Below are 12,739 nucleotides of genomic sequence, written 5' to 3' on the forward strand. Positions count from 1 at the left end.
AAATGCACAAATATCTTCAGGCCATTTTGAATTGATAATAAACACACACATATATAAACCACCAAGCCATGATCACACCTAGCATAAACTAATTCAATTGTCTTTATGGAATTATCTTTTATCAGTCAGTTTGTCCAAATCAGGTGTCAAAGCCTATAGGTCCATTTAATTAAGTCTCTTAAGACTCCTCCATTCTTTGAGTCTGTAGCAGCCTGCTTTCTTCTTTTTCATGCCTATACTTTGTTAGAGAACCTGAGTGATTTGTCCAATAGAATGCTCCACATTCTGGATTGGGATAAATGCTTTCTTGTGATGTCATTTAACTTGTTCTTCCATATTCTGTATTTTCTTTTTAGCTGTTATTTAGGCCAAGAAACTTGATCAGATCCAGGCAGTCGTATCAAGGATGGAGAGGCACTGGAAACTGACATCCTGGAGGGAAGGGGTATTTTATCACTGACATTGTCTAGAACGGCTGGTGCATGGCAATGATAGAAAGCAGACTGACATTGAATTGGTTTTATTATTTCTATATAATTCTCTACAAAATACCCTGCTATTGCCTATACACAAGCGGATCAGTATCTCCCACAAACCCTCCTTGGTAGGCCGTTGGATTCAGCCTCCATTTTTAGGCAAGAATCCTGTATAGGGGGTGCTGTGTACCTCTTACTGCATTACTGCATGAGGCACAGGATGTCTGCTTTGTCTCTCTTTTTGTGATCAGGTAGGTTCAGGTCCTGCCAACCTGATGGTTTTAGCTGCTCTGGTTCATTATTTTCTCAGTGGTTGCAAGGTAGTGATATTTCAGTTCTTTAAAATTTTTTTTCTTTTAAGACAAGGTTTTACTCTGTTGCGCAGGCTGGTGTGCAATGGTGCAAACACGGCTCACTGCAGCCTCAAACTCCTGGGCTCAAGAGATCCTCTTGCCTCAGCCTCTCAGGTAGCTAGGACCACAGGTGCATGCCACTACACCTGGCTAATTGTTTGATGTTTTGTAGAGATGGTGTCTTGCTGTGTTGTCCAGGCTGGTTTCAAATTCCTGGCCTCAAGCAATCCTCCTGCCTCAGCCTCCCAAAATGCTAGGATTACATGCATGAGCCATCATACTTTCGACTTTTTACCTGACCATTATTTTCTATAAAGAATAAGTTTCTCTGCTGGGTGTGGTGGCTCATGCCTGTAATCCCAGCACTTTGGGAGGCTGAGGTGGGCAGATCATGAGGTCAGGGGATCGAGACCATCCTGGCTAACATGGTGAAACCCCGTCTCTACTAAAAATACAAAAAATTAGCTGGGCATGGTGGTGGGCGCCTGTAGTCCCAGCTACTCAGGAGGCTGAGGCAGGAGAATGGTGTGAACCCAGGAGGCGGAGGTTGCAGTGAGCTGAGATCGTGCCACTGCACTCCAGCCTGGGGGACAGAGCAAGACTCTGTCTCAAAAAAAAAAAAAAAAAAAAAGAATAATTTTCTCTCCTTGCAGGCATTAGCTTTCTTTCTTTCTCTCTCCTTTCTTTCTTTCTTTTCTCTTTCTTTCTTTCTTTCTTTCTTTCTTTCTTTCTTTCTTTCTTTCTTTCTCTCTCTCTCTCTCTCTCTCTCTCTCTTCCTTCCTTCCCTCCTCTCCTCTCCTCTCCTCCTCTCCTCTCCTCTTGCTTTCTTTTGAGATGGGGTCTCACTATGTTGACCAGGTTTGTCTTGAACTCCTGGTCTTAAGCAATCCTCTCACCCTGGCCTCCCAAAATGCTGGGATTACAGGCGTGAGCCACCAGACAATAGCTTTCAGAGAAGGAGTTGGTACCATAGCAGCCTAAAATATTGACCAATGCATTGTATTGCTTTTAATATCATTGGGCACACAGATTTTTATGTTTGATTATGCTATATGTACTCTCACATTTTTTAAAGTGAAAAAAATTATGGGTTCATACCAATGCTTCCAATTCAAATTTAAGATTACAGGGTTTTTACTCAACTTGGTTGGGTTTCCATTTTCATTTTTTTTCTTTGCTGAAATGCCTGGTTTTTAACAATTTTGACATAATTACTTATTTACCTTATTCTATAATATAACTATAATAGTTTCAAAATAGCTAAGTGAATATTGCTGCTAACAGTAAGATTACCGAATACAGTGTAAGATTTCTTTGTGGCTCATTTTGTCCATAGAACATATCCTGCTAGGACTGTGTAATAGAAATTTTTAATTTTAAAGTCATGTGAAGTGATTATTTTCTTCATGTTGTTCTGCCATTGACTTCATATGCAGTTAGGTACATTTCTTTCCTCCTACTTTCAATTTTTAAGACTTGCTTTTCTGCCTTTTTGATTTTTAAAAAATTTGTATTCAAAGTCAAAACTATCTAACAAGATATATTCAGAGAAGTCTAGCTTCTATTCATATCTTCTCCATCCTGTTCTCTCTCTCTCTTAATTGTTGGTCGTTTTTATGAGTTTTTGGCTTATTCATTCGGCAATTTTTAAAAATGTAAGCAAATTTGTATATATTCCCATTCTTTCCTCCCATTTTGTAGTTAATGATGGTAACAATTTTTTTGTCATTCTTTTCAGTTAGAGATGCAATTTCTTTCTTCTTTTCTTTTCCTTTTTCCCTTCCCTGCCCTCCCCTCCCCTCCCCTCTCCTCTCCTCTCCTCCTCTCCCCTCCCCTCTTCTTTTCTTTTTTTCTTTTCTTTTGACAGACTCTCCATCTGTCACCTAGTTTGGAGTGCAGTGGCACAATGACAGCTCACTGCAGTCTCAACCTCCTGGCCTCAAGTGATCTTCCCACCTCAGCCTCCAGAGTAGCTGGAACTACAGATGCCTGGCACCATGCCCAGCTAATAAAAAAAAAATTTGTATAGATGGGGTCTCACTATGTTGCCCAGGTCTCAAACTCCTGGCCCCAAGCCATACTCCCGCCTCAGCCTCCCAAAGTGCTGGGATTATAGGCGTGAGCCACTGAGCTAGAGATGAAGTTTCTTTCTCCTCCCCTTAAACTGGGTGGGTCCCAACTGTTTTAACCACTAGAATGCAACAGAAACAGTGCTCTGCCAGTTCTAGGCCTAACAGGACTGGCAGCTTTTGTTTCCTCCTTGTTATGCTCACCCTTGAGATTCAGGGTTCATTTGCCAAAAAATAAAGCCCAAGCCATGTGGAGACAGAGCGGTCCTAGCCTCTCAGCTATGCCTGCGAAGGCACTAGACATACAAGTGAGTCATCTTGGATGGTTCAGACCAGCCACCATTTGACTGTGGCAGCATGTTATGTGATGGATAAGAATTCAAACAACAAATTAAGAACTGATTTTAAAAGCATAGGAAGAGAGAGTGAGAACTGACTCCCCAACATTACAATAGTTCAGGAGAATAATTTTTAGAGGAGACTTTGCTGGAGGATCAGAAGGACAGTTGTTTTACCAAGAATGCTTTGTTTAACAGCTCTTTACCGTATCTTCCTAAATTGGGAAAAATTAAAATATGTTAAGTGAGGGCATAGGTGTTTGCCAAAATATTAACATCAGTTGTCGCTGAGTAGTGAAACTATGGGTAATTTCTCTCTTTTAAAAACTTTTATACTTTTCTATGCTTTCTCTAAGTATTTATTACTTTTATCATGGAAAAGAGAAACATTACAGAAATGTTTAGGGATATACTGGGTCATTCTCTTCCCCACCCTTTGTTTTTGTTCTGATGAAGTCAGGTCAAAGAGAACACAAAATAGCACCCAGAAAGGAAAGAGAGATCCTCAGGGGCAAAATAAAATCCAAGGGTGTAGGGTGGTTGGGGTAACAGGACAGAGCATCAGTCAGGGTCTATCCAGGAAACCAGGGCCCATAAAAAAATCTTCCATCCCAGCACTTTGGGAGGCTGAGGTGGGCGGATAACCTGAGGTCAGGAGTTCGAGATCAGCCTGACCAACATGGAGAAACTCCATCTCTACTAAAAATACAAAAAAATTAGCCGGGCATGGTGGCGCATGCCTGTAGTCCCAGCTGCTCAGGAGGCTGAGGCAGGAGAATTGCTTGAACCCGGGAGGTGGAGGTTGCCATGAGCGAAGATTGTGCCATTGCACTCCAGCCTAGGCAACAAGAGCAAAACTCCGTCTAAAAAAAAAAAAAAAAAATCTTCCATAGAAAAAACTCATCCAGCTCATCAAACACGAAATAGCCATGGGGACTGTGCATTCAGCCATCCCTGGGATGTGTGTATGGGGCCCATGGCTTGGCAGCAGCTTGGTGCAGCTCCCGTCTCAGGGGTGGAGTGTTCCAAGTTAGCTGCTGACTGTTACTGGCTTTAACCCACATGCTCAGTTTGCCTGGCTCTCAGGGCTGTCCCCGTTTCCTCATGTTAACCTGGTCAATTACTGAATCCATTTCCTATTTTCAAGGAAATTGAAAGATGTGTGGCTCCCTCCCACTCCCTCTCTCTCCTCTCTCTCCTTGCCTTTCTTCTTCCCTCCCGTCTGTCTTTCCTTTCTTTATTCTTTCCTTCTAGTAGGGAAGGAGGGTAAGGGGATGTATTAGGGTTCTCATGAGAAAGAGAACCAATAGAATGTGTGTGTGTGTGTGTGTGTATTAAGAAACTGGCCTATATGATTATAGAAGCTGAGAAGCTCCAAGATCTGCAGGTGGCAAGCTGGTGACCAAGGAGAGATGGTGGAATAGTTCCAGTCTGAGTCTGAGTCCAAGTCCAAAGGCAGAAAAGATTGATGTCCCAGCTTGAAGATAGACAGAGAGCAAACTCTCCCTTACTCACCTTTTTGGTTCTATTCAGGCCTTAGTTGGACTGGATCAAGCCCATCCACGTTGGGAGGGCATCTGTGTTACTCAGTCCACCAATTCAAATGATAATCAGAAACATCCTCACAGACACATTCAGAATAATGTTTAACAAAATATCTGGGCACCCTGTGGCCCAGTCAAGTTGACACATAAAATTAATCATCACCGGTAGGACAAGGCAGGAGAAAAAGGCAGGAGAAAAAAGCACTAACGCTTTCTCTTTAGGTAACCACCTTATCTTATGATCCCTCTGACTCAGGCCTCAGAAATTCCTTGGGTCTTGTAGAGAGTCACTGTGTTTAATTCAAAGGATTGCCTGGTTTGGCTTTGCCAGCAAAAGGGACCTAATTGTCTTTCTGTGATGGAGCCAGGAGGGTCCCTATCTGGTGATTAGGCAGCCTGTCTGGCTCAGGCCTGTGCAGCCAGGATGCTATGCTGGGAGGGCACTGGGCAGAGGTGTTTTTCAGCTTCTGAACTCCACAGCTGGACTTCTCTCTGCCCTGAAGTGTTCTGGAGCTCACTACTCACCAGGAGAGAGCTGGGCTGGGGGCATGAGCAGAGCACATTGATGGAGGTAAGGCTCTGCTGCAGTGGGAAAGCTAGCCACAAGGCACTCCTGCAGAAAATGACAATGATGCCTGGTTCCTAACTGGTGCTTCCTGGCCTCCAAATGCTCTCACATTAGGTCGCCTGCCCAGAAGCAAAGCTAGAAAGTTCTGTTTAAATGATAACAATAGCTTCTTCACCCAGGAGCTCATAACTAGTGATGCCTTTGATGTACAATTATTTTCTTCTGAGAAGCTCAGGGCCCCACTTGCTGTGCACAAATCCATGCATCAGACACCAGCCAGCTCTTGGGTTTCTGAGGAGCCACTTCCCGGGTTATCAGGTGTTGTCAGAGATGTGCAGATGTGTTAGAAGCACCATTGTTGGTCAACTCTGAGGAATTATGGTGAACAGGAAAGGTGCTGAAGGATTGGAGCTGGGCAAACTTACTCAGATCTTTATAAAGTGAACAAGACAGATTTTAACATCTACCTTCTGGTGAATATGTCAACCTATAAGAAATGCTACAAAAATTATTAATTTTAAAATATCGAGGTAAAAAGCAGTCTTTACTAGGTGTCATTGATTGTTTTTTAAAAATTAGCTCCCAGGGATTTCTCTGCAAAGATAACATATTAAAACTGAATTACAGCATCTTCTGTTCCCAAAATCGATACCATAACCAGACAAAGGATTTATGAGAAAAAAATTTTAGGCCTATTTTACTCATAAATATTGATGCAAAAACACTAAATAAAATATTAGCAATTAAAATACCAACATGGCATTAAATATAATACACTATCTTTTTTTTTTGGAATCTTGTTCTGTCACCAAGGCTGGAATGCAGCGGCATGATCTAGGCTCACTGCAACCTAGGCTCACTGCAACCTCCAGCTCCTGGGTTCAAGCAATTCTCCTGCCTCAGCCTCCTGAGTAGCTGGGACTATAGGCGCACACCACCATGCTGGGCTCATTTTTGTAGTATTAGTAGAGGCGGGTTTTGCCATGTTGGCCAGGCTGGTCTCGAACTCCTGACCTCAAGTGGTCTGCCTGCCTTGGTCTCCCAAAATGCTGGGATTACAGGCATGAGACCAGCCTAGCCAACATGGGGAAACGCCATCTCTACTAAAAATACAGCCTCCCACAATGCTGGGATTCCAGGCATAAGCCACCATTCCGAGCCTGACGTACAGTTTCATAACTCTTTCTTTTCCACCTCCTTCTTTGCCATTTGTTTCTGAGCCACTCAGTTCCAGTTAGCACTTCCACTGAGGAAGGGGTATGAGAAGGGAGAAGCAGTGGCTAGAAAAAACAAATTAAATTAATTAAGGTCAGTTAATGAATTTATCTCTGAGTAGAGGGACAGAGTGACAAATGACCATTGCTGGGAGTGGAAGCCGGTGGGTTCCAGTCCCAGCCCTGCTATGGGCTATGTGGTCTTAGGGGTGGCACTCATCTATGCACTTGTCACCTGTGGAATGTGGGGCTCAGGTCAGATACTCGGTCCTTCCCTGCATCTTTAGTGAGTTTGGGAGAAATGAGCATAGATACGTGTTACAGTTTCCCTACATGAATGTTCGTGTGTAGCTTTACTTCTAAGAGCAAAACATTTGGGGGGAAATAAGGGCTTATGTGGTTTTTTTAGTAAAAATGATTAAAAATTGCCTGTGGCTGGGACTTGGAATGGGGAGCGACTGCAAATGGGCACAAGGGATCTTTTTGGGGTGATGGAAATGTTCTAAAACTGGATTGTGGTGATGATTGCACAACTCTGTAAATTTATTAAAAACCATCGGTTGCTATGTAAATTATATCTCAATAAAGCAGTTAAGATGATTATAAATGCTGGAGAAAAAGATCCCATATCATGGTGGTTGCCTTACAGATACCTCACTTTGTGGAAGGCATTCTGGAGGAGGCGATGATGAGCAAACTACACTCCTGTGTTTCTACAGAGCTGTTAAATTAGCCCAGTGAGGAGAGGGGCGTGAATACAAATTGCTCTATTGCATGAAAGCATGTGGTTAAATGGTACCAAAGAAAGAAAAATCAGAATCAGGAGGAGGAATTTAGGAGAGCTTGATGAGATCCAAACGAAGATGAAAATCGAGGCAGAATCTGAGTGGCTAAAGACAGAAAAAGGAAGGCTGTGTAGCCCATGCACAGTTCCACTGAACATTGGAAAAGGGCGGTGGGGTTGGGTGTGGGGACCAGATACTGCACCCAGGCACCTAGTGACCAGTTGGTCCAGGATGGGCCCAGAGTGGCTGTGGAGAGAGGAGGCTGCTGGCAACCACAGTCATTCAGCCATGTGGTTGTGGTGTCTGCCTGCAAGGCTGGGCTTTGGAACAGGGGAGGACATGGCTATCAGCTAGGAAGTGGCAAAACCAGAATTTGGGCTCCAGAAGCATAACTCTGGTGCTTGGCCCTCAACCACAAAGCCACATTGGCCCTCAATCACAATGCCACATTGCCTGCCTTACTGAAAAGGAAACTGAGGCTCAGAGGGGCTGAGTGAGCTGCCCAAGGTCACACAGCAGGAAGTAGTAGGGCTGAGATTTAAATTCAGGTCTCCTGGTGCCAAAGCTGAAGCAGATCCAACCAGTCTTGCTTCTCCACTGCTACGGAGGACACAAGGACACAGCTAGTCCTGCTTTCATCCTCCTGGGACTCTGCCTGCCTGGGGAGGGGCCGAGGTATAGAGGGAGGTCTGGGTTGAAGCTATTCTTTCAGCTGCAGTCACGTGGTTGGGGAAAGCCATATTGAGAAGGACTCAACATGGCTCTCTATAAAGAGGAGCCTTGGAGCTCCCCTAAGTTCTCCTTTTGGGGTGCTTTTCATTTGTCCTGGCAGGAAATGGCTTGACTAGACACCTGCTCAGCATCTGAAAAGGCTGACAGCTGTGCACAAGGAGAGAGCACTTTGCCATGTTCACCCAAGGAGAAGGGAAGGGCAAAGTCTTTCAATCCCTTTGCAGTGTGCCTTTCTGCCTTACGATTTGCTTTAAGAGCTCTCATTATTTTATTTAATGCAATAACACACACTGAATTCTTCCTAGAACCAGCATTCAATCACGGCTCAATGTCCAAATTTATCCCTGAGCTGGCGAGACTCCCGAGCCAGGTGTACGTGCATTCCATGCAATGCTTGACTCTCTGTGGAGTGATCTTGAGAGGTAAGCCAGGGACAGTGTGGGAGGAAGGAAGGGGACACAGTGTGTCCTGGGTATTATCATCTCTGCTGCATTATGAGGAGACCTGGACCGAGAGAAGGGAATCCATTCCTCAGAGGCTGGAATGTGGCTTACCTTCTCCTTTCCACTCCTGCCGTAACCACTTCAGTCCCGGGACAGCAGTGTCCGCGGGAACCACCTGTCCTACCACAGGGGGAGTCCCTGTGCCTCTGTAATTCCTGTGACTCTTGCCTTGGCTCCTGGTCTGCTGCCCATTCCCGGGGCACATGCTGGACCCTGCGTTTATTCCCAGAGGAGCTCCTCTTCTGAAATCTTCACTTCCAATGCTTCCCCTTCAGACCACGGTCCCACAATATGCCTTCATAGCTGAGCCCTGCTGGAGAAAAATCACGTGGCCTGTAGATTGGCCTGGGGCCCAGCCTCAGCGGGGCATTTGGTGTCACCCAGCAGCCACTTGACTTGGTCCTCTGAATGATTCCCCTTAATAACCGTCCACACCTTCACCACTTTCTTCAAGCTCTTCGCCCCAATGTTGCCCCCTCTGTCACCTACTTTAGTGAGCAAATTGCTGTGCATTGGGTGCCCCATGCACTTGCCACGTGGGTTTATAATGATTTATTTATGTATTTGTTTCCCCAACTCGACTGCATCCTTCTTTGGGTCAGGATCTGTCTCCTACTCATCTTCCTGTCCCTGTTGCCTGACCCAGCACCTGGAACCTCCTGTGGCTTAATCACTGTTGCCAAGTGAATAAGAATAGATCAAGGGGGGTCAAGGCAAAGTCTCGCAGCAGAGGCTGGCTCAGGGAGATGACCCACACACTTGTTCCTGTGAGCTAGGAGGAGCTCAAAGGGCCTCCAGGGACCTCTATGCTGCTCAGCTGGCATTGAAATAAGAGAAGACCAGTAACTGCTCTCTGCATTCTAAAATCCTATGCTGGGAGATGAAACACAAAATCTGAGGTCATTCAGTCCTTTACAGTGTGGTTTCCATGGCGACTGTGGCCAAGGCCTGAGTAGGGGCAGCTGTGCCTCCTGAGGCCAGGCCCAAGTCCCACCCGTGTGTAGAAGAAGGGCACCCTCATCCTTTCTGCATCGGGCAGATATACATGGGTTTCCAAGTCTTTTCTCTCCCGCTTCACACACCCCGAGCAGCAGTGGAGCCATGAACTTCCTGCAGAGTTGAGAGCTTGGGAAAGCGGGGCAGGACAGACTAACCCTGAAGGACTGAGCTGCACCCATACACCCTGGACTCCTCAGCCCACCCACAGGTGCCACCATCCAAAGTCACTTGACCTGGGTGGACCGGGAATCATTCTGCCTCTTTCTTCTGGGAGTGGGGGTTTGAGGGAGTTGTGTGAAGACAATTTTTGTGTGTTTCTCACCACTATCCTGCCCCTCTGCGATATCACTGGGCTTTATGACCAAGAACTTGCTCTTCTGGGTCTCAGTTTCCTCATCTGCACAATGAAAGGGCCACACTCAATGTTAGCAGGTCCTGGCCAGGCGTGCTGGGTCATGCCTGTAATCCTAGCACTTTGGGAGGCTGATGGGGGCGGATCACCTAAAGTCAGGAGTTCGAGAGCAGCCTGGACAACATGGTGAAACCCTGTCTATACTAAAAATACAAAAATTAGCTGGGTGTGGTGGCATGCACCTGTAGTCCTAGGTACTTGGGAGGTCGAGGCAGGAGAATCGCTTGAACCCGGGAGGAGGAGGTTGCAGTGAGCCGAGCTCATGCCACCACACTGCAGCCTGGGCAACAGAGCGAGACCCTGTCTCAAAAAAAAAAAAAAAAAAAGAAAGAGAAAGAAAAAAGGAAAAAAAAATAGCAGGTCCTAAATACACTGCGTTTCTGTGTCTGCCAGCTCCTACCACCTTCTCTTCATACCCCCTCTCCACTTCCCTCCTGTCTCCTCCTCCCTCTCTCCATGCCCTTCCTCCTCATCTCCCTCCTCATCCTCCTTCATGTCTCCTACCCAGCCTCCTTGCCTGTCTTCACCTGGTTCCTGGTGGCCCAGACCCCCTGGCTCTGCCTGATGGCCTCTGGGTTTCTCTGGAGCAAGGTCCTGGGAGCCTCCTTGACTTTGCCCTGGGCCTTTGAACCCTGCCCTAGTCCATCCTTGAATAGAGATGGGAGTAGGGAGAGAAAGCGTCAGACCAGGCTGCTATGTGGCGTGCTTGCCCCCACATTATGATGCAGAGATCTCTGGGTCTATTCTCCAGGTGCCCCCCGCACCCAGCCCAGCTCAGACATGCCTCCTTCTCTTGCCTTCTGGGACTCATCTACTAGGCCTTTTCCCTTTCATTTCCATAACAAGCTCTTTGCCTCTGCCTCCTCCTCAAGCTAACTTTCCCTCTCCCACCTTTCTGCCCTGGCTCTCCCTCCCAGCAGTCTGGCTCCACCTTTCACTCCTTAAGACTCTGCAATTTGGTGGACAACCCACAACTGCCCCGAACTGACTCCTTTGAAGGAGATTTGAAGTCTACAAACTGCCAAACTCAATCGCTTGACTCAGTTCTCATCCTTCCCATGCGGGTGGCATCTTGTTTTCATCACGGAACATTGTATCACATAGTTCACTGAATGCTGGGAAAGTGCCCAAGTGCTTTCTGGGGCCGGGCACCGTGGCTCACATCTGTAATCTCAGCAGTTTGGGAGGCCGAGGCAGGTAGATCACCTGAGGTCAGGGGTTTGAGACCAGCCTGGCCAACATGGTGAAACCCTATTTCTACTAAAAATACAAAAATCAGCTGGGCCTGGTGGTTCATGTCTATAATCCCAGCTACTCGGGAGGCTGAGGCAGGAGAATTGCTTGGACCTGGGTGGCGGAGGTTGCAGTGAGCTGAGAACATGCAACTGCACTCCAGCCTGGGTGACAGAGCTAGACTGTCTAAAAAAAAAAAAAAAATGATTTCTGGGATATTCTTGTTGCTATTCCATCCCAGGCTCATCCCATTCTTTTCTGCCTGTGGTTTTCACCAGGGCATTTTCTCTGGAGAACCATGTCCTAGGAAACCCTGCTGGCTCAAGCCCACGTAGACCCTCCCATGGACCACCAAGGCTCAGAGCAAGGACTTCTCATTCCCCTGTGCATCGTTAAAGTGCACTGCTGTTCCTGCTACAGTCATTACAGGCTAAACTCTTCTAATTTTTTTTTAACATCTTGGGATATATTTACATGGGCCATAGTAGTTTCTTTTTGTCTTTATCTCTTGCTTGATCTTTTACTTCTATATATGTTAGTTATCAAAATAATGAATTAATTCATTAGTATGAATTGATAGCCTCAATTGATAGCCAGTTAGGTTCTTTTAAAAAAAGTATCATTATAGACTCATGGATTTATATATATTTGACCTGTTTCAATCCACTGCTGTTACTGTCCTTATTGGCACTCACATTTTCACATCTCTGGCCAGCGGGAGCCTCTTCACCCTGGCTCCTGAGACCATTTTACGACTCTATCAAATCAAATTTGTCTTTGACTGTTTCCTCACTATCTTCTGTGACAAGCTGCTCCAGGCTATCTGATTTTCAGGGGCTTTGCTGCCGGTGATGGTTGGATGGTTGGATGACGAGTATTTTTTAAAGTTCCTTACATTATCCCTTTCCCCAGGGCAGGGAGAAAGTGTGGAAAGGTGGGAGGCAAATCTCTTCTGTGTTTCAGGCTTACCCAGGAGGATTGAGCTGGATTCCTTTCGACTGGGGAAAATGACAAGGCTCCCACCCAAAAGGGGGCAAAGAGGGGTTTCCCTAACAAAGGTGAAGGGTTAGGTTTGGGGGTTTCCAAGGGTGGCAGAGAACAAGCCATGTTTCCTTGTGGAATCTGGGAGCTGCCAGACCTCTGCTGGGGTGGCCTGCGGATGCAGGAGGAGGCTACTCTCAGCGAGCTGTGGACCTGGGCTCCTCAAGGGGATCCCTATTCTCAAGGTTATCTGGGCAGCAACAAAGCTGCCCGTGGACCATCCCAGCCTTGGCAACAGGCAACTTAGAAACAATTCCATGATAGAAGGCTGGAGGCCTTTGCTGGTTTTCTACAAGTTCGGCTCTCTAATCTTGCACAGCCCTTGGGAGAGGCAAGCTGACTTTGATACCACGCTGGAAAATGGGACCCAGAGAAAGTTTAATTTAGTTTAAGCGAAGTCATGAGGCAGTTCTCATATCCAAGGACAGTTGTCTGTGGCCATGTTCCCAATTCTGAGACACACCCTTTAACT

The sequence above is a fragment of the Symphalangus syndactylus genome, chromosome 19 (genome assembly GCF_028878055.3).
Source record: "Symphalangus syndactylus isolate Jambi chromosome 19, NHGRI_mSymSyn1-v2.1_pri, whole genome shotgun sequence".
Classification (NCBI taxonomy): Eukaryota; Metazoa; Chordata; class Mammalia; order Primates; family Hylobatidae; genus Symphalangus; species Symphalangus syndactylus.